The 18797-nt window shown below is 39.6% G+C and overlaps 1 protein-coding gene across 4 annotated transcripts in view; it reads right to left on the minus strand.

The window, feature by feature from the left end:
* The window catches only part of LOC134535955 (semaphorin-5A), a 299673-nt gene extending 292655 nt beyond the window's left edge, over positions 1–7018 (minus strand). For 3 of the 4 annotated variants that reach the window (XM_063375384.1, XM_063375389.1, XM_063375390.1), the window contains exon 1: positions 6588–7016. The gene's annotated coding sequence lies outside the window, so the exon portion shown is untranslated. Of the gene's footprint in view, positions 1–6587 lie in introns of all 4 variants that reach the window. The other variant, XM_063375383.1, reaches the window with a different exon arrangement.
* Between the last annotated feature and the right edge of the window lie 11779 nt (positions 7019–18797).

The following is an 18797-nucleotide window of genomic DNA, read 5'->3' on the forward strand; positions in this document are numbered from 1 at the left end:
GAATTTTAGAACACGCCCAGGTCGGATTCGTTTAAAAATTTCGTTCTTAAAACAGTATTTTTAGGAGAGTGAAAGGGCATAAAGTGCGTGTTTTCAGAATGATATGAAAGCATGAAAATCCCTGCGTGAAGACTCTTGGAAGCACTCAAGGGACTTGCCCTACACATTTATCTTCAGTTCCACGCCTTTAAAAATGCCGACGGTGGCGCCAAAATGCAGTAACCAGCGGGAAACAATTTTGGCGACGGTCTGGACGCGGACAAAAGGCGGCTATTGGCGCCTACAGTCTGGCTGGCTGTCTGTCCGTCCAGCGAAGCCGAGTGTATCTCTTCATCGGTCTTCCTGGATGGAAGGGGGAAACAAAAACACCCACAGAACACTTAGCTACACCAGCAATGCGAGGCAGGTACCCCCAAGGACAGGAAGTAGAAGCTCGTGTTTCTCTGGACCGTTAAAAGACTGGCGCCACCTCTTGTCCAACTAATCCCCCCTTCCTTCTACAAACCAACCCCCCTCCCCAATCACACCAAACACGGTGGAGTCAAGCTTTGAGTAATTCCCGAAGGACGGAATGGCCCACCCCTTTTTCTGCCCCAAACCTGGTGCTTTAGAACTAAGTCTTTGTCTGTCCATTAGTTTGCCCGTCCCAGGACACAGCTCGTGCAACGAATTTTTGATGTGTTTTAACATCTTGGCTCTCGGTACACCGAATTTGGCAGGAGTTTTAACTTCGTGAATGCGACGCGGAGGTCTAAGGAACGGAAATGTGCAACAACCAAGGTGCTACCACCTGTGGCGGATTGAGTGAACAGAATTTCACGAAGGCAAAGGGAACGTTATAAACATAACTAATGAATTTGAACAATATGGGCAATATTCCAATAAAATTCCTTTTCTTGGGATTTAAAAAAAGGAGGGATGTTAAAATCCTCGGGCCCAAGGCATCAAGAAGGGCGCGGATGAATTAAATATTTAACAATATTATTGTGTACCCTGAGAGCACAAATATTACATTTCTATTTTTAGTAATATTCATTGAAAACCTTGATCAGATCACGTTTACTGTGAAGGCAAACGGTAACTTTAGAGTATTTTAATTTTCAAAATAGGGGCTTCAAAAATTGTTCATTTTGGAAGGCCCTACAAAATTATTTGCCCCCGGGCCTTTGGGTTCCTCTTCACGGCCCTATTAATACAATCTGAAAAATACACACCGGTATTTAAATCTATAAAAAAGTAACTTATGTTATGTGAATAGTTATTTTAATATTAAACATGGGAAGTCATATTAAAGCATTAAATAAATAAGCATTTCTTAACACAAAACATGAGTATTACACATGGAAAATAGTTGTACAGCTAGCAAAAAAAGGAAATTTTTTTTTGGTAAAATAACTGCACACCATCAGAAATTGTGAAAAATTTACGTCTGATTGTAACAGTAACCTACATAGATTCAGCACAGATCCTGGACCTGTGCTTGACACAGTAACAAATGAAATCAAAATTAGAACGACTCATCACCCCCCCCCCCCTTTTTTTTCCTATCTGCATAGCCAAACAATTTTTGTATAAAATTTATTGCAGAGGTTTGGTGTTATGTTTGCTTATTAATATTCACTACATGAAGGAATCTTTACGGTTCTTCCTAGCGAATTCTATTCAAGCCATTAAAACAAATTTATAGCATATTAACCTTTATATAGCTACGTTTAGTTTCGCTATCCAGTTGCTAACCAGTCGACTACCAACTTCAGAACCCACTCCACGGAACTAACACCTCGATGCGCACAATGTCATTCATTCCCTTGATCAAGAGCCGCCAGATCTTTCGGTTATCCCCGAGGTTCCCTGTGATCCTTGTTCGGCGCTCAGCATCACAATCGTCTAACTGTTGTGGTGCACGCAAATTACCATAGGTAGGGACTGGAAAAATTCGCGGTTTCGATGACCACTAGGATAGACTCCACGATTCTCTACGTACTCGGGCAACTATCATCTGGTCATATTGGCTACCGACTCGGGACACCTGTTTACTGCGATTCTTGAGATTCGATACTTCTTTTTTTGAGTGTTTGCCATTGGCTCAGAGTCCTTCGGGTAAATTGCGGTCCAATCACTGACGCAGCATTAAGCTAAACGAGTTTGGATTCCAGCCTGTCTCGAAAGGAATCCGCGAATTTTTCCGGTCTCTAACCATAGAAATCCCCCCCCCCCCCCCCCCCCCCCGGGGAAAGGTGACTGCCACACACGCCAGGCAGTGGACACGAGTGTAGCTCGAAGACGTTACCGTCGGGGACGCTGGAAGGCTGGAAGGTAAAGAAGGCAGCAAGGACCTCGCGGCAGGTGGGCTAGCCACCCCTCTACCCTCCTTCCCACCCCCGCCAACCAACCCAAGGTACACAATGGAGCTGGCAGGAGGGGAACAATGACTGCAGGCCGGGCGACAAGACCCAACTCATTGTCCCTCCGCTCGACGTGCGTGCGTTGTCGGCGACAACACCCTTTTCTCTTCTCCCCCACGCTTCCCCCCTCCACCGAAGATGGGGAGGATCGAACAAACACAACAGGTAAGCCGTGAAGGCACATACGTCACCCGTCACGCCACCGCTATACCTACCTGTGGGGGAGTTGGGAGAAGGGGGGAGTTGGGAGAAGGGGGGAGTCCAAATTTTCCTCGGGCTCCAAGGAGGGTGATCGGTGGAAAAAAAAAAGACGAGGATCTATTCAAGTGTCCGAAAAACCAAAATCATTTTCTCTGCCACAGCTGAACCTTGATTTATTTCTCTTCACGTCACGTCGATAGCGGGGTTATTGGAGTCTTGGGAGAGACACTACACAAAATTCAGAACAATTGAATCGAGGGCTCCAATCATGGTCCATCGGTAATGAGAGTTCCGTGTTTACAACCACGGTTAACAGCATTAAACCTGCATTACGAAATATAAGGGTGACGACAAGAGGGAAAATGTGTTGCAGACCTTTTTTGCCGTATTGCAAATAACTCTTTTTTTTTTTTGTCAATCGTGGAGTTTTCAGTGGATATTATGATCGCCACATTGGAAAGAAAATAGTCCGCTTTTTGCCTCGCAAAGGTACTGTTTATTTGTCTCCAATTCAGCTAACTCATTATCTCCACCTAGACCCTGGTTTCGTAAAAACAAAAGTTAAGTTCTTGTTAGCGTAGACAAAGTTACAACGGAAATTCAAACAACGTCGCAATTTTCGTTACGCCTCGTCTTACCTTATCGGTTGTTAAAGTTTCGCTTGAAAAAAAAAAAAAGAAAAACATTTCGAGACATATGGCCGAGAGCTCACGTGATACCAGATTAAATTTTTCTTTTTCTTTCTTGACCCTCATCAACAATGATAAACTTCTGTGTTGCAGAAAGGTTGCCAATTCCTTTCGTCATTGCCTTATATTGTTTTGTTGTGTTTAAGTCTACACAACATAAATATTAATTTTATTTCGAGGTCGTGAGTCTTTTATCGATGATATGTTTTGAAATCTCATTTGTTATCTCACTTCCCTACCCGGCCTTGTTCAAACATTCGTTCATGCGCTTCGTCAACAAGTCCGCTTGCTGTCAACAATCCGAATTCGTTGACGTTACCGAACTGGGGAGCGACTTTACACGATCGGGATTTCAATTAAGCGTCTTCAAAACAGATATGAACTTGAACCAGACAGCTTGAGCTAGGCGTAGGCTGAGACATATTTATTCCCCCTCGCCCTTCTAAATTATTTTGACCCTGATATAATCTGCGACAAGTGACGTATCTCAAAATAGACAGTCCTCGAAAAGTAAGCTGGATTCCCAATGATTCGCACGTCCGTCGTAATATTTTTCTACTCGGATTCTGCCAACAACTATTAGGGCTTACTACTTTTGAGGAAAATTTATCTTGTAAATGTTTACCTGTTTGACGATCGTGTACGCTAAGCACTTATAAATGATAAAACAAACTAAAATTATATTTTCGCGTTATCGTGCATTATTAATTACTTTTGTGACGCATTTCGGCACCTCCTGTACTACGGTACCGTTTCGAGTCGCCAGGTGGATTCGCACAATTGTAGCACACCCCCCCCCCCCCCCTTTTTTTCTCTGCACTTGCAAAATCGTCACTGCACATGTACAACTGCGTTCAACAGGTCCTAAATAAAAACATGTGCAAACAAATGGACGATGACGTTCGACATCCGAATTTCGGAACATACTGTAGTTCTTCGTGGTGGCCACTATTATGGTAGCAGCGCTGCATTTGCATCGTCGTGACTGGCGACGAACCTTCAGGCCGTGATTCGTGATCACTACCCCTCTCCCCCTCCCTCCATAATCAAGGTCATCCACAGAGGCCGTAAACATTCCCACTAATAATTCGTGATTGACCTCCAGTCCTACAAAAAGAAAACAGAGACTCGTGATAATATCCTTCCCTCCACAGGATGATTGAACGAACGAGATGACCACGGATTTGTAGACATCTCTCCTAATGTGTGTTATATAGAAAATAAAAAAATTAAAACATTTGTCGTGTAACTCAGGGACGTAACTAGAAATGTTTAAACTCGCGGGAATATATATTTTTTCTTGAACCAACCAAATACTTTCCCAAAACACCTCATATCGCCACCTCATGTTAATTCCACTTTTCGAAATATTAATTAAATTTATAATACATTTATCTGTAGTTATTTTATTTATTAAAACGTCGCATGTTAAGTAGTACGCGAAAAATACCAGATTTTAAATATTTGACGATATACATGTATGCATCTCAATACAAGTAATCCCGTTTATCTGTCCAACAATTTTTTTGTGTTTTTTACTAACTCTACGATATTCAATAAAATATATATTAGTAAAAATTACTCTGCTTATTAAGCGCCCCTCCCTCCATCTATTCGCCTAGTAAAGCCCGGGGCACTAGCCCCGTGTAGTTACGTCCCTGATGCAACTACTCTCAAAATTTAAATTTCTACATATTATCATACCAATCGTCTACGTATCCTTATCCCACTGTTGTTCTGTCAACATATCATGTGGGTGCTAGTGTTTGTAAAGAAACACCATGTTAGTATCTGCAAATGACAGTTGGGAAATCTGTACAACCATTGAAACAACGGGAACTACTTTTGAAAACTTCCAGTCGAGACGAAGTCACACGAACCTAACTGTGGATTGCAATCGACACGTTAAAATTAAAGGACAGTTTTATAGCGATAAGCATGCGCGAAGATCTGGGGGGGGGGGGGGGGGGTGGAATAAGACCTTTTGCAAAATCGTACCCGTAAAATCTAAATGACAACAGTTATTCTACGGGCCTCACCTGGGAAACTTTAAAAGATATTCGCTCCTGACAAGTACTTAAAAACCAAAAACAAGCAAGATAATCTGGTTATAGTGGACCTAAGCTTAAAAAAGCTTGCTTAGTTTAGTTTTTGCCCGCGAGAAATTAATACTGCTCTAGTTGATTCGTGTACAATCATATTATGAGTAAAAAAAAAAATCGTTTTTGCAATAACAATATTCGCCCAGTATTTTTTGGAGGGGAAAAACTAACTTTTCAAACAAAATTGTCTGTCAGAATAACGTCAATTCGTTGCGCCGTGGTGTTTTGCACGCATACCAAAATAAATTTATTATTTTTGTGCTTTATTTATTGCAAAGAAGATTGGCCATACAGTTAATGTGTTTGCCACAAAAATATTTTGGCCCTTCGTGTGTACTAGTAAATTTATATACAAGTGGTTACATTTGTACACGTTATAAAAAAATATGATAAAGTTGAAATAAAAAAATATTAAATTTATGTTGTATTACGAACTGAACAATTCGACACTTTTGTAATTTTTAAATAGCTACGTTTCCATTCAACTACAGTTAGAACTCACTAGTTTCGCAGTCTTGAATATACCTACGTTGGATAACTAGTTTTTTTAAAATCGCATTACTTTACGACAATGATCATCGAAAAATGTTTCAACGTACCAATAAAAAAATACTTAACTATTCCTTAATTCTGATAAAGCCGAAACACACAAATTATATTAGTTGGACTTGACCAATTAAGTACGCCAATACATAATGGAACCAAGACAAAACAAAAACTCGACTAGCTACATAGAAACAATAAGAATCAGCATGCTAACGTAACACTTGACGGACACACTAACCCGTACTACGAACTCTACCTCTGCCCCCAACAGGCACACGGTTCGGAGTAGAACGGCACAAGCGCCATGTTTACATTGCCAACCAGCTGGTGGGAACAGATGGTGAAACGCCCTTGAGAAGCCACGAAAGCCCTTGAAGAATGCGACCCGCCGTTACAAATTCGAATAAAACAGAATTTAAATTTAGTGAAAAATGTGTTCCCACTCCGTATAAGAACGTAATTTAAGAACTAAACTGCCACGAAAAAAGATAATTAAAAGTTTTAAAAAAATACGCGTATTTCGTTAAGAAAGTTCGTTTACCAAAAAAAGTATTGAATAAAGTAAATGTAGAACTATTAAAATTCGTTAACTTTCTGCGTGCTTACGGTGAAATGGCGAAATCAAAAGAAACACGCCGGCTTACCCAAGGAAGAAGCAGCTGATTCAAGACGATGCCTTCTTCACCAGCATTTCAAATGCGTCGTTGAATCGTTCGAAACTGTCAACACTTCAATCGGCGGTACCAACACATTTCCCGCTCAGGGGATTTACTGAAAATAAAAAGTCCAACGACGTCAGTTCACTTAGCCCGGGACCGGTGCTCGAGATGTGAAATATATATTTTTTTTAAATCTCCACGAGGTGGGCAAGTTATTTTAAAGGGCGAAACAAGCGCGGGCGTAATAAAAAAAGAAAAACAAATAATGACGGGAAGGCGTACAACTCGCGCACGCGACGTCCCGTCCTTGGGCGCGAAACGCGAAGGGAGATAAACAAACAAATCACGCTCGCTCGCTCGCGCCGGGATCCTACGCACGCCAGCTCCTTACTACTCCACGATCACGCCACATCTGTCTCTCCCCTCCCAGGAGGCCAGGCTAGCCGGCCCGCTGCCAGCTTCCTCCCCTCCTCCACCACGTTTCCCCCACTCCTCCTTTTACCGCCACGGTCGTTCCCCCCTCCCACACCGCTGCTACCGCCCCTCCACAACTACCAGCTTCTTCCGCGGCCTAGCGAAGGTCGAACCAAACAACCCATCCTATAGGGTTGGAGGGGGAGTTACTAAACTCACCCTCCCTGCTTTTTTTCCCTCTCTTTACCTGTGGCTACGACCTTGAGCGATCAAGCGTTATAAAAAAAAATTAAACCTCAGTGGTAAACGGTCTAATATCTTTTTTTTTCTTTCCCTTTTGCCTTTTAATCTATCCGTACTTCAACTTTCATTAAGTACTTGATGTGTCTAAACCGTGCTCATTTAGGGTGCCGTATATTACACGATTTAAAAATACCTGTAATAACCTTGCAAAGTTGTTAAAAATTTATACAAATGCAATAGTTGTTAATAACGTGGGAGTATGTAACGTGCATAATCTAATGCTTTAGCCTTATTGTTTAATACTTTTCGTTCAACAAATACGTTGGCATTTATTACTTTATAACCGCTGCATTAAATAATTGTCTAAATCATATGTAATAACAAATTACAAAAAAAAAACTCACTGCCTGTCATTTATTTCATTCTCACAAAGGTTTGTTCAGGTACTTCAATTAATTTCTTGTCAAAAAAGGTTACAGAATCAACGAAAAAACAAACAGGTGACGAAAACCTTGGAAACAATTCCATTACTTTTTGTTCGTATTTGGGAGAGAAACACAGTGAAGCAAATTTCGCGAATCTCTTTGCTTTTTTCAGATATGATTATAATAACGTTAAATTTGATATCAACATGTCACTTAACACAATCAATTATCTTAAATTGAAACTTCAGTAACTTTTAAAACACATGCAGAGTCTGTGTAGATACATAATTTTCGATCGTGTAATTCCTGTTGAATATATTTTCAATAGTTAACCTTGTTCTATGAAACTGTAATCAAAACAATTTGTGATCCATTAATGTTACGTAAGAGTTACTTCAACGATAATAGGTATTGCTTTATTTTATATCCACGTTTCTATAAGCATTGGCATCCAGGGCCTTCAGAGATTCGAATTAACGTGGAGATATTTTCCTGATCTATATTTTTGATGTGTAAACATCTTAGCTCTCGGTATACGGCATTTGGTAGGAGTAATTTCGTGAATTGAAAGAAAGTCGCATGGAACGGAAATGTGTAACTACGGTACTGCCATCTGTGGCGCATGAGAAACAAGGTTCAAAAACCAAAGGGGTACTTTAAAGTATTAACTGTTTAGTGAAACTGTTTAATGAAATTCCTTGTCGAAAATCAAGTCAAAATCTGGGGTTTAGTAATTTTTTTAAGTATTTTTTCATTCATATTCATTACATATATAGTTAAACCTTTCGCTCTGCAAATCGAATGATTCGATAGTCGATATAGCTGCTCCGGCAACGTATTCTAACGGCGGGTGCGGAAACTACGGGTTATTCGCATCAAGAAATTTAGTTGAAAACACAATTTGCGTATGTATTTATTACACTCGTATATATTATTTTTAATAATTCTTCGTTAAAATTTCGTGTCTGTTTTTCGTATTGTTACGACCTATATGAAGAGAACAGAGTTAGTAAGGGATAGCCCAATTATGTTTTATTGCAGTTTTATTGATTACTAATATTTACATTACTAATAAATAACTGTTCTTAAAAATGTCTGATCACTAATCACTGGCACTTAGAAATGTTTATTCGCACTCCTCACTGGAGCTAGGCTCAACAGTAGTTCGCCCCTTACCTCGCGCCTGTCCGCACACACACAGTCTCGCGCCACTCAATCGCACTCTCACGGTCCCGTCGCTCCACGTCGCGCCACTCTCGAGGGGGTCTCTCACCCTCTTCGCCGATGTCGCACTTCCCTTCGCTCGCGGAACTCTCCGAACTCTCGGAACTCCCACGGAGGCCGGCGTCACCCTTTTAGAATAATGAGTCATCTTTACCGAACGGACGAGAGCGGCTGTGACGGATCGCGTCATCCCGGCCCGAACCGACGCCCGAAAAGTCCAGAAAGGCGGTGTTAATTCAAGCCACTCCGCGCGGCGGCCAACGGAATTCCCAAGGCCGCTCAGCTATAGATAACAGCGCCGAAGAAGTATGACGGGGTTGAAAGGGGGGAGGGGTGGCGAGGTCGAGCCGCGCTAATGGTAGCATGACGTCAGTGGCCGTGTGAGACACGCCCCGGGCCAGACAACCACTGGAGGGCCCGCTCAGGTATGTGGCACGCGTCGCGGCTCTGCGATCAGTTTGTAACAGTATCATGAGCGTATTTGCAACATGAGAACACATAAATTTTGCTCGTTACCGAGGTTAGATGGTATACTTCTCTGGCGAGTACTGAAAGAATCTTTTTTTTTGTTTTTTTTTAATTGAATGCTTCGAATCGGACCAAAAGCCATACGAAAGAGAAAAAAAATCGGTTGTCTGTAAAGTCGGTTTTCGGACGATAGTTTAACGTGACGTCATAACAAAACATTGATGAAATGATTGCATACTTTTATGAATAAAATTGAATTTTTTTTTAATTATCGCTATTTTGTATGGATACAAAGAAGGAGTGAAATTAAATCTACAATTTAATTGATAAATTTACTTTTATTTGCATTCATTAATTCAAATATGTTTATTAATTTAACGAAGAGATTATTTTAACTATAACTTTTATACATGTTTGCTATTTAACTTCTTCCAATCTGTGTTATTCTGTTAAGGATAGGACGATGATAGGAAAAGTAGGAAACGAATGGGAGTGTTTCAAGTTTAATGTGCCTCGAAAAAGTCAAATCGATGGTTGTTCCAATCGAGTGAGCGTAACGGGACACAGCGTAACGGCACAATGTGCGTTACGGACACTTTTTCGTGCGTGCAGTTGGCGTTCATCGATTTATTAGACGTTATCAAGTCAGAAAAGAAGTATTTTATTTTGTTACCGAAGTCACGTATCCACTTCATTTAAAAGAGTGCTAATTGGATCGCAGTCTTAGACTTAATAGTTAATACACAATAAAAGCCTCAGAGGGCTCCGAACTGCTTGGGGACTGAGTCGGTGCCGTTGGGCCACGACGATCGACAGGTTAGAACATTCGCCTCCCCACCAATGCGATCTGGGTTCGAACCCCGAATTTTTCTGTAAGTTGAAAACGTGGCGGACGTTGCCGGGAGTCTATGGGTTTTCTCAGAGCACTTCCGTATCCCTCGCACCTATTTATTCCGCCCCATCCATTCGCCGTTTTCAAAGTCTCTGGCTACCAGTGTACAGCTACAGAATAACCTACGCCAATTTAAAAACTGATTATGAATGTTCACGAAAAGCATTTAAAAATACGTTAACATTGAAATGGCAGTACTGTTTTCGTATTTTAGTTTTCAAACTGTATTTTTGTCAGGGTGAAAATGACTAAATATGAGTATTTTCAGAATAATATTTAGATATGAAACTCACGCTAAAGATTCCTGAAAGAACGCCAAGAGACTTGCAATCAAATCTAAAAGATCCCCTATGTACGACAGAAATGACGAACAAAACAAGAAGCCACAGGTCACTGCCCGATTTATGTGTGTTCAATATTATTATATTAACGTGCAGAACATATATATATTTTTAAAAATTCAGAATACATATTTCATTTTTTTTTTTAAATATTGATATATCGCAGAATATATTTTACTTATTTAGAGAAATGTACAAAGAATCATGGCGATAAAATATGCGGCTAATTTGGTTTCGCTGAGCAAACATAATGTGCATTTTTAAAAATTGATTATAATAAATGCCATAAAGTGAATATTAATAACACTTCAATATCGAGATTAAAATTACGTAATAAAACATGCTTCTTATTTAAATATACATATATATATATATATAGTTTTTCCAGTTTTATGCACGAAACACGTGATTAAATAATTAGTTTCAGAAAGCTCTCACGCCCGCATACGTTACACGCAAGGTTGAGTTTTGAAGTCCCTCCATAGTATGCCGTTCGTGGAGCTTCGGGATGACGATGAGGCTTGTAAGCGACAAAGTCGCGGCGACTTTGACCTGCGACTTTAGTGTCGCTGGTCGCGGCTCGTGTCACAGGGACACGCTAGCTGGGAGGGGAGACATGCGCGCAGGCAGAGACGCGACCGGCTCAGCAGATCCTCGCTCCCCGTCAGCTTGCAGATACCCCGACGTGGCAGTGAAGCCGGGAGCAACGACCGATCGTCACTTCACCACGGCCGAATTCTTCTAGCTGTTTCGCTTCGACCCCTTTTAATCACACGTATGCGTTAACGCGCGTTTTCTAACTACCTTGGGTGGGTCGTTACCACAACGCCGAAATACCATAACGCCGAATGTCAAAATGGACCGCAACGCCGACAGCTAGGAAACTGCTGTGTACCACAACGCCGAAATAACAACTGAATGAATTTTTGTGTGTTTCTTAAATGTACCTTAACGCCGAAATACCACAATCAAACCTAACCTTACCTAGCCTAACCTAGCGTAATATAACCTAACCTAGCCTAACCTAGTCTAGCCTAACCTAGTCTAACCTAACCTAGTCTAACCTAATCTAGTCTAGCCTAACCTAGTCTAACCTAACCTAACCTTTGTGGCAGTCCTGCAATGACATTTTTCTGCGTTAGTGTATTTCGGCGTTGTGGTACACAGCAGTTTTCTAGCTGTCGGCGTTGTGGTCAATTTGGCATTTCGGCGTTGTGGTGCGTCCCCACCTTGGGTCAAATGAAACTCTTTGAAGTGAATATTCTTCGGGCGCGATGAGACTAAAATTTCAAGTCCGAATTTTAATTTGTAGTTTTCGTGAAATATTGTTTTGAAACGTTTCTGACGCTGAAAGACAGAACTTTTATTGAAGAAGAAAAAACGTGGGTTAAAACAGGTGCTAAAATTTCCTTGCCGCCCTTAATATTTGAGTTGATGGTTTTGTGGTCTATGGACCATGAAACGAAAAACTATATTAAAATTTTCCGAAAGTCACACCATAGTAACGGCTGCAATAAGTAGTATTTCTTTGAAATCTACCTATAATCTAATAGTTACACTTTTTTTCCCGCTATATTTAGTTTCACTCGGATGATGACTTACTTTACCAGCTGTAAAACAGATTTACTTCAAAATTAATTTATCTGTCTCCTGCAGTACCGATTTTTTCAGTCATTTTAGCCTTATTAGAATAGTTTCGTGTATTTATGGCAGCAACAACAAATTTTCCCAAGAATGCAAAATAACTGCCATCAGAGCTATCAAATTTTCATCCTATTTGTGTGCACAAGTTCCTAAGCCATAAATCCTGTTCGATTACACTATATCAAACAAATACTGGCTATATAATTACCTGTTATTATTTCACTTATTTACTAAATATTGCTTTCACTGTGGTCACAAATAACGAGAATGTTGGTTATCACTGTTTATAGCCGAGTCTTCAAATAATAACTCAAATTTGGCACGTCCTTAGCCGTTACTTTAACGAAAGATTTTTGAACATAAGAACGGGGTTATAAACTACGCAAGGAACACAACGACGCAACACCCAATGACGATAGTTCACTAACGTCGCAAAACGTAAGCAACCCTACAACCTGAAACTGTAAAACAGTAGAAAGAAATTTATTCTCCGATACTTTTTGTAAAATTCATGGGTTTTTGTCCTTAAAAACGTATTTAACTGTCAATAATTTTATTTAACAGCGTTATTTTCACTCATTATATGAAAGTTTAGCCAGTGAAAACGTGACGTATATAATATAAAAATTGGTACGTGTACTTTCGTGCGCGCGTTAGAAGTTATACCTACTTGGCGTGATAAAAATATAACTTTAATTTTGCATGCAAATAATTAATATAAAAATAAAGTGGCAATATAATTACGATATATAAAATATAAATACAATCAAATTAAAATTTTTGAACAAATACTCAGTACGTGTATAAAATAAAGTGATTATTAAATTCTGTAAAATAGTCAAGATAAATTTTAATTAATCACGAAAATCAATAAATATGCTGAAAGTTTATTTTAAGTTTATTAACTTTAATTATTTATCAAATAATAATGTAAGAATTTACAATGCAAAAAATATTACATACTGGAAAATTACGTCACTTATATAAATACACTTGAAAATGTTTGTAAACACAATTTCTATTACTAATATAATATATATATATAAATTATATGTACCAGTATTCAATATCAAATACTAAAGTATAAGATTTAAAAACACATATACTGTTTTTATTTGTATGTAGTCTTTTTTTTCATCCTGCGAAAATTTCGTTGCATGGTGCGCGTTCATCGTAAAAAATACACTCTCATAATTTTTTTTTTGTTCATAACGCGCCGAAAGAAGTTTCAACTTCAAAAAAACAACATCTACGAAAATAACGTCTGCGTCTTTCAAAGTTTTCGGAACACTTCACTTTAAAAAAAAAATGTGGGAAGCGGGGTGAACTCAAACGCCTGTATCGCAAGAAGTTGAAAGTTGTTTGATGCTAGCTTTTTATTTCTTTTAGTCTTGCGTGGTTTATAAAGGTGTGTTCGGAAACTTGGTTGCAGAAATGTTTCGCGTGATGCGTAGTTATATATAACCCGGGGATAAGATCCCTGCCTCCTCAAGTCAGAGAAGGAGGAGTCGTGACTCGAAGCTGGTTCGTTCGCTGACGTTCGGCGAGCGCGCAGATTATCGGTCGGCGACCCCCGCCGGGTCCCGAAGAAGGACTCGCCTCGCCGCGACAGGTACCTGGACGGGACGACGACGGGCCTCGACTCCCAGGTTGATGAGGGGGGGAAGGAAGGGGGTGGTCGGTCGTGCCGCGGAGATGGCGACAGGCGGGAGTTACGTGCGGGACGTGACGAACGGTGGAACAAGGGGAGACGAGGTAGCAGAGGCCAATGTCTGCAGGCCGCACCCGCCATCTTGGCCCCACCGCATTTCTCCTCGCGTTACACATTCTGCTTCTTTCCCCCGGCGAATCAGCAGTGCATTTTGTAGGGTTCGCCGTAATTTATGTCTTAATTATTTGTATACTAACCAATTAATGCACTGCATGCGTTGCTATGCCTCTTTCAGTTTTTTTTTTTTTTTGTAATTTATTTGAAGTAGGTACACATACACAAAGCAAATCTCTCTCTCTCTCTCTATATATATATATATATATATATAAATCTCATTATATTTATATATATATCTATATCCTACTATCTCTATATATCTATCCATATCACTCTATATCTCTATACCGCTCCATGTATCTATGTTTATATCTGTATATAAATCTATCTCCCTATATATATATATCCATATCTCTCAATACCACTCTATATATATCCATATCTCTCCATATCACTATATATATATATATATATATATATATATATATATATCTTTATATCAATTTATCTTCCTATTTATATTTCTCTCTATATTTATCCCTCGCTCTTTCCCTCTATATCTCTATATCTGTAAATCTTCCTACCTCTATCTCGGGAAACTAAACTTATTATATACCTACTGGCTTATGCTTTGCAATGCCTCAATTTTTTTTTGTAATTTTTTGAAGTAGTTACACATATACAAAGCATCTCTATATATATCTTTCTCTAATTCTTTAATATCTCTCTATGTACATCTCTATGTCTCTCTATATCTCTATCTAAACATATATAACTTATATCAACACATTATATTTCTCTTTATCTCTGTATATTTCACTATATATCTATATCTCTCTAGCTCTCTCCTCTATATTCCTATCTCTCTCTATATATATATATAATATATATATAGCAATGAAAATATTAAACATCTATGTTTTTACGTATCTATATTTTTATCTATCTTCTTACCCGTCAGAGGTGTGACATAGGTATATAAAACACGCGCGTATTCGAATGCAACGTTGTGTCAACATTTCAAACAATCGGTGAAGAACTTTCGGAGATTTAAGATTTAAACGAACTGACATTTACATTTTAAATTGTATGGATTTAACTTGACTTTAACAAATTTCTGTCGAACACCTTAGCGCAGTGGTAAATAAAAATGGCAGACAGCAGAACACAGATGTTGTGTTGGACAGTTTGACTGATTCATTTGTGAAATGCTTCATTTATGTACTTACTTCGGTAGAGGCGTCAGATTGCACAGGCCTGCAGCATGGTCCGATTACCTATGGGTGGCCGGGGGGGGGGGGGGGGGGGGGGGGTGTGATTAAAGGCATTTTCCACAGGTGGGAAAACTTGTCGGACGGTGCCTTTGGCAGGTAGGTTTTATCGGATAAATCCCGTTTCCATTCACTCATTCATTCCGTCATTGCTCCATTATCATATCACAGTTCACAACAGAAACATCCAAGTCGCCGTTTCTCTGAACTTGCTGAAATTTTGCTAACACCAGCTCTAGAATTGTTCGTGATATTTAATTTTAATCAGTGTAAAATATGTTGATTGTAGTCACAATGTGGAAACTTATAAAAAAAATTGCGACCGTAGTCTTTTGTTAATGTCTTTGTCTGAATGGGATTGGTTTTTGACCTAATCGAATTTGAATAAAAAAAATACCGACGTTTCGTCTGACATTACATTCCCCATCTTCACAATCCAAGCTAATTATCCCCGTTAATTATCTGAACGAAATGTTTAAACGGGAAATTACTCGGGGGAAAAACTAGTTTAAGAAAGCATAATGAAGGCATGAAACTTAAATCGTGAGAGGTAAGGGCATGTGTCTTTGTAAGCTGTCGGAAAGGGAGGTGTTACCATGTCCTTAAATAGTTACGACTCTCGGATACCAGGCTGGTATGCGACGCGGGTTGTTTTAATACTTTCTTTCTGAGAAGTTGCTGTTGTCGGTGCCCGCCCTACAGAGAACAGCCCACGTGAACCTGTCATTCCCCGTCGCAGCGGGGCCCAGGAAGAAAATTAACTCGGATAGTAGTATTATGTAAAATAAAATGGGAAGGGGGGGGGGGTTAAGGTGGCGAGAGGGGCAGGTGTGGCCTCCCGAATTCCAAACCCACTTGGAAGATTCCACGGTATAGTCTAGCCAGCGAACTGGTGCACGTTATTAACAGATTCAGGCGAGGCATTAAGTTGTCATGCATAAAGCACGAATCATCCCGTTAAATTAAATACAGTGCCACATTTTTCCAAAGACAGAGGCTATCGAACCATACTCCTGTATGTCATTTCTCAGAAATGTTGGAAGAATATTCTCAGCTGTAAAATTAGAAACGTTTGATGAAGAAGTTACCTATGCACATGTTTGTGGGATGCACTATATAACATTGTCGCTACCTCCCCCCCCCCCCTTTTTTTTTCCCACGTTTCGGCGCACGTGTCCGCTCCTTGGACCAATGGCAATCCAGACTAACCCGTTATCTTGTCGTCTGCGCATAGACTCACCCGTTCGTTCTGGGAAGCCGAAGATTCATTAACCCTCGATCAGTCCCGAATATATCCGAAGTTCACAGTTCAGAATAAAAATAAAAATTGTCAAAATTTTATAAATTTGTACCGTTTAAGAGTATTTCAATTGTCGCTGACCTAACTTAACCAACCCTCCATTTTAGTTACACTCAACTAGACTTGCAGAAACGAAATAAATAAAAAATAAAATCCCTCTCGGCACAGCCTACATGAGTAGGTAGATTTCGAAGTAACTATTTCTTCTGGACATATTTAGGAATCTTCTATAAACTACTGGAACATTTTAATAACCTAATTTACATAACATCTATATGTTTTTCAATATTGCCAAATGTTCGATAAAACATTTTCTCATTTCCATGCAGCGAAAATATTATGAATGTTTTTAAGTAAATGCATACAGCATTTCAAATCTTGGAACTAATTTCATATTACGCCAACTAAGGTTTTTAGTAAATTATTTTTGGCTTTCTAACACTATTTTTCATCCCTTGCACTAATAACGTGGTCATATAAATTTTGCTTTCCACCAGGGTTTAAGATAATACTAAGATGGTTTATAATAAATTCAAACTAATTTGATACTAAGGAAGTTTAGAATTTTTTTTAAATTTCAAATTCTGTTTTTACGATGATAATTTGTTTCGTCAAAAATTGTTTCAACCAAAGTTTTTAATAAAGTTTAGGATTAATTCACTAACCAGTTAGTACTATTAAGTTTCCTTTTTTTTTGACGTGATGTCTAATAAATCGATGAACGCCGGCTGCACGCACGAAAAAGGATGACTCATTAATCCGTTACGCACATTTTCCCGTTACGCTCATTGTACGCTTGCGCCGCATCTATCTCTCTTTCACTCGATTGGAACAACCATCGATTTGACTTTTTCGAGGCACATTAAACTTGAAACACTCCAATTCGTTTCCTACTTTTCCTATCATCGTCCTATCCTTAACAGAATAACACAGACTGGAAGAAGTTAAATAGCAAACATGTATAAAAGTTATAGTTAAAATAATCTGTTCGTTAAAGTAATAAACATATTTGAATTAATGAGTGCAAATAAAAGTAAATTTATCAATTAAATTGTAGATTTAATTTCACTCCTTCTTTGTATCCAAACAAAATAGTGATAATTCAATAAAAATGATTCAATTTTATTCATAAAAGTATGCAATCATTTCGTCAATGTTTTGTTATGACGTTGTCACGTTATACTATCGTCCGTAAGCCGACTTTACAGACGACCATTTTTTTTTTTTTGTTTCGTGAACTTCGGTTTGACGCCAGCCGCCACATTTACGTTCCACGAGACTTCCGTCGCATTCGCGAAATGACTCCCACAGAGAGCCAAGACGTTGCGCGTCACGAACGACTCGGTTCGACCTGGGAGTGAAATGTCCTGTCCGCTGACGGGAGGCCCTCGTGTCGCGGGTCGCCGACGAGGCAAAGGAGGGGGGGGGGGGGAGGAGGAGGTTGATTGGCCGCTCCGTCGAGCGGCTGTGCTAATTGCGGTCCGGACGCGAGGTGACGGGACGCAAGCGGATCGCTCGCGGGTGACGAATACGACCCGATACGACCCCGATGCCCAGCGGGGTCCGAGGGCGGCGATTTCCACTCCGTCGCGGCCCGTCTCAGAGGACTGAACCCAGGCCTTGGGAACCCGCCGAGGTTCACTTTTCTTTTTCTGTCCCACATTTCTGCTACCTGCAGACAATTCAGTCATCAAGAAACAAACAACAACAACAAAAAAAAGAGAGCGATCTTTCAGTACTCGCTAGTGATTTGCGTCATCGAAACTCTGTAACGAGCAAATTTCACGTGTTCTCACGCTGCAAAAAAAAAAAAAAAAATATATATATATATGTAACACAAAAAACTTGGGACACGAAATTTCACGCAGAATTATTTAAAAATATTCACCGAGCGGGGAAAAAACATATGCAAAATATGTTTTCAACTACATTAATTGACGCGAAGCACTCGCACCTAAAATTCGCTGCTGGAGCAGCTACGTCGATTATAGAATCATTTGATTAGCAGACCGAAATTTTAAACTATATAACGAAATGATTAAGATAAAAAAATGCAAAAAAAAAAAAATACCGGACCCGAGCTCTGGACCTGATTTTCGACAAGGATTTTTATTCAAATACTGTCCATATTGTTACAGTAAATACAGTGTCACATATGGTAGCACCATGGTTGTTACACATTTACGTTCACAAAATTACTCCCGC

The sequence above is a fragment of the Bacillus rossius genome, chromosome 10, assembly GCF_032445375.1.
Source record: "Bacillus rossius redtenbacheri isolate Brsri chromosome 10, Brsri_v3, whole genome shotgun sequence".
In the NCBI taxonomy this organism is placed as follows: Eukaryota; Metazoa; Arthropoda; class Insecta; order Phasmatodea; family Bacillidae; genus Bacillus; species Bacillus rossius.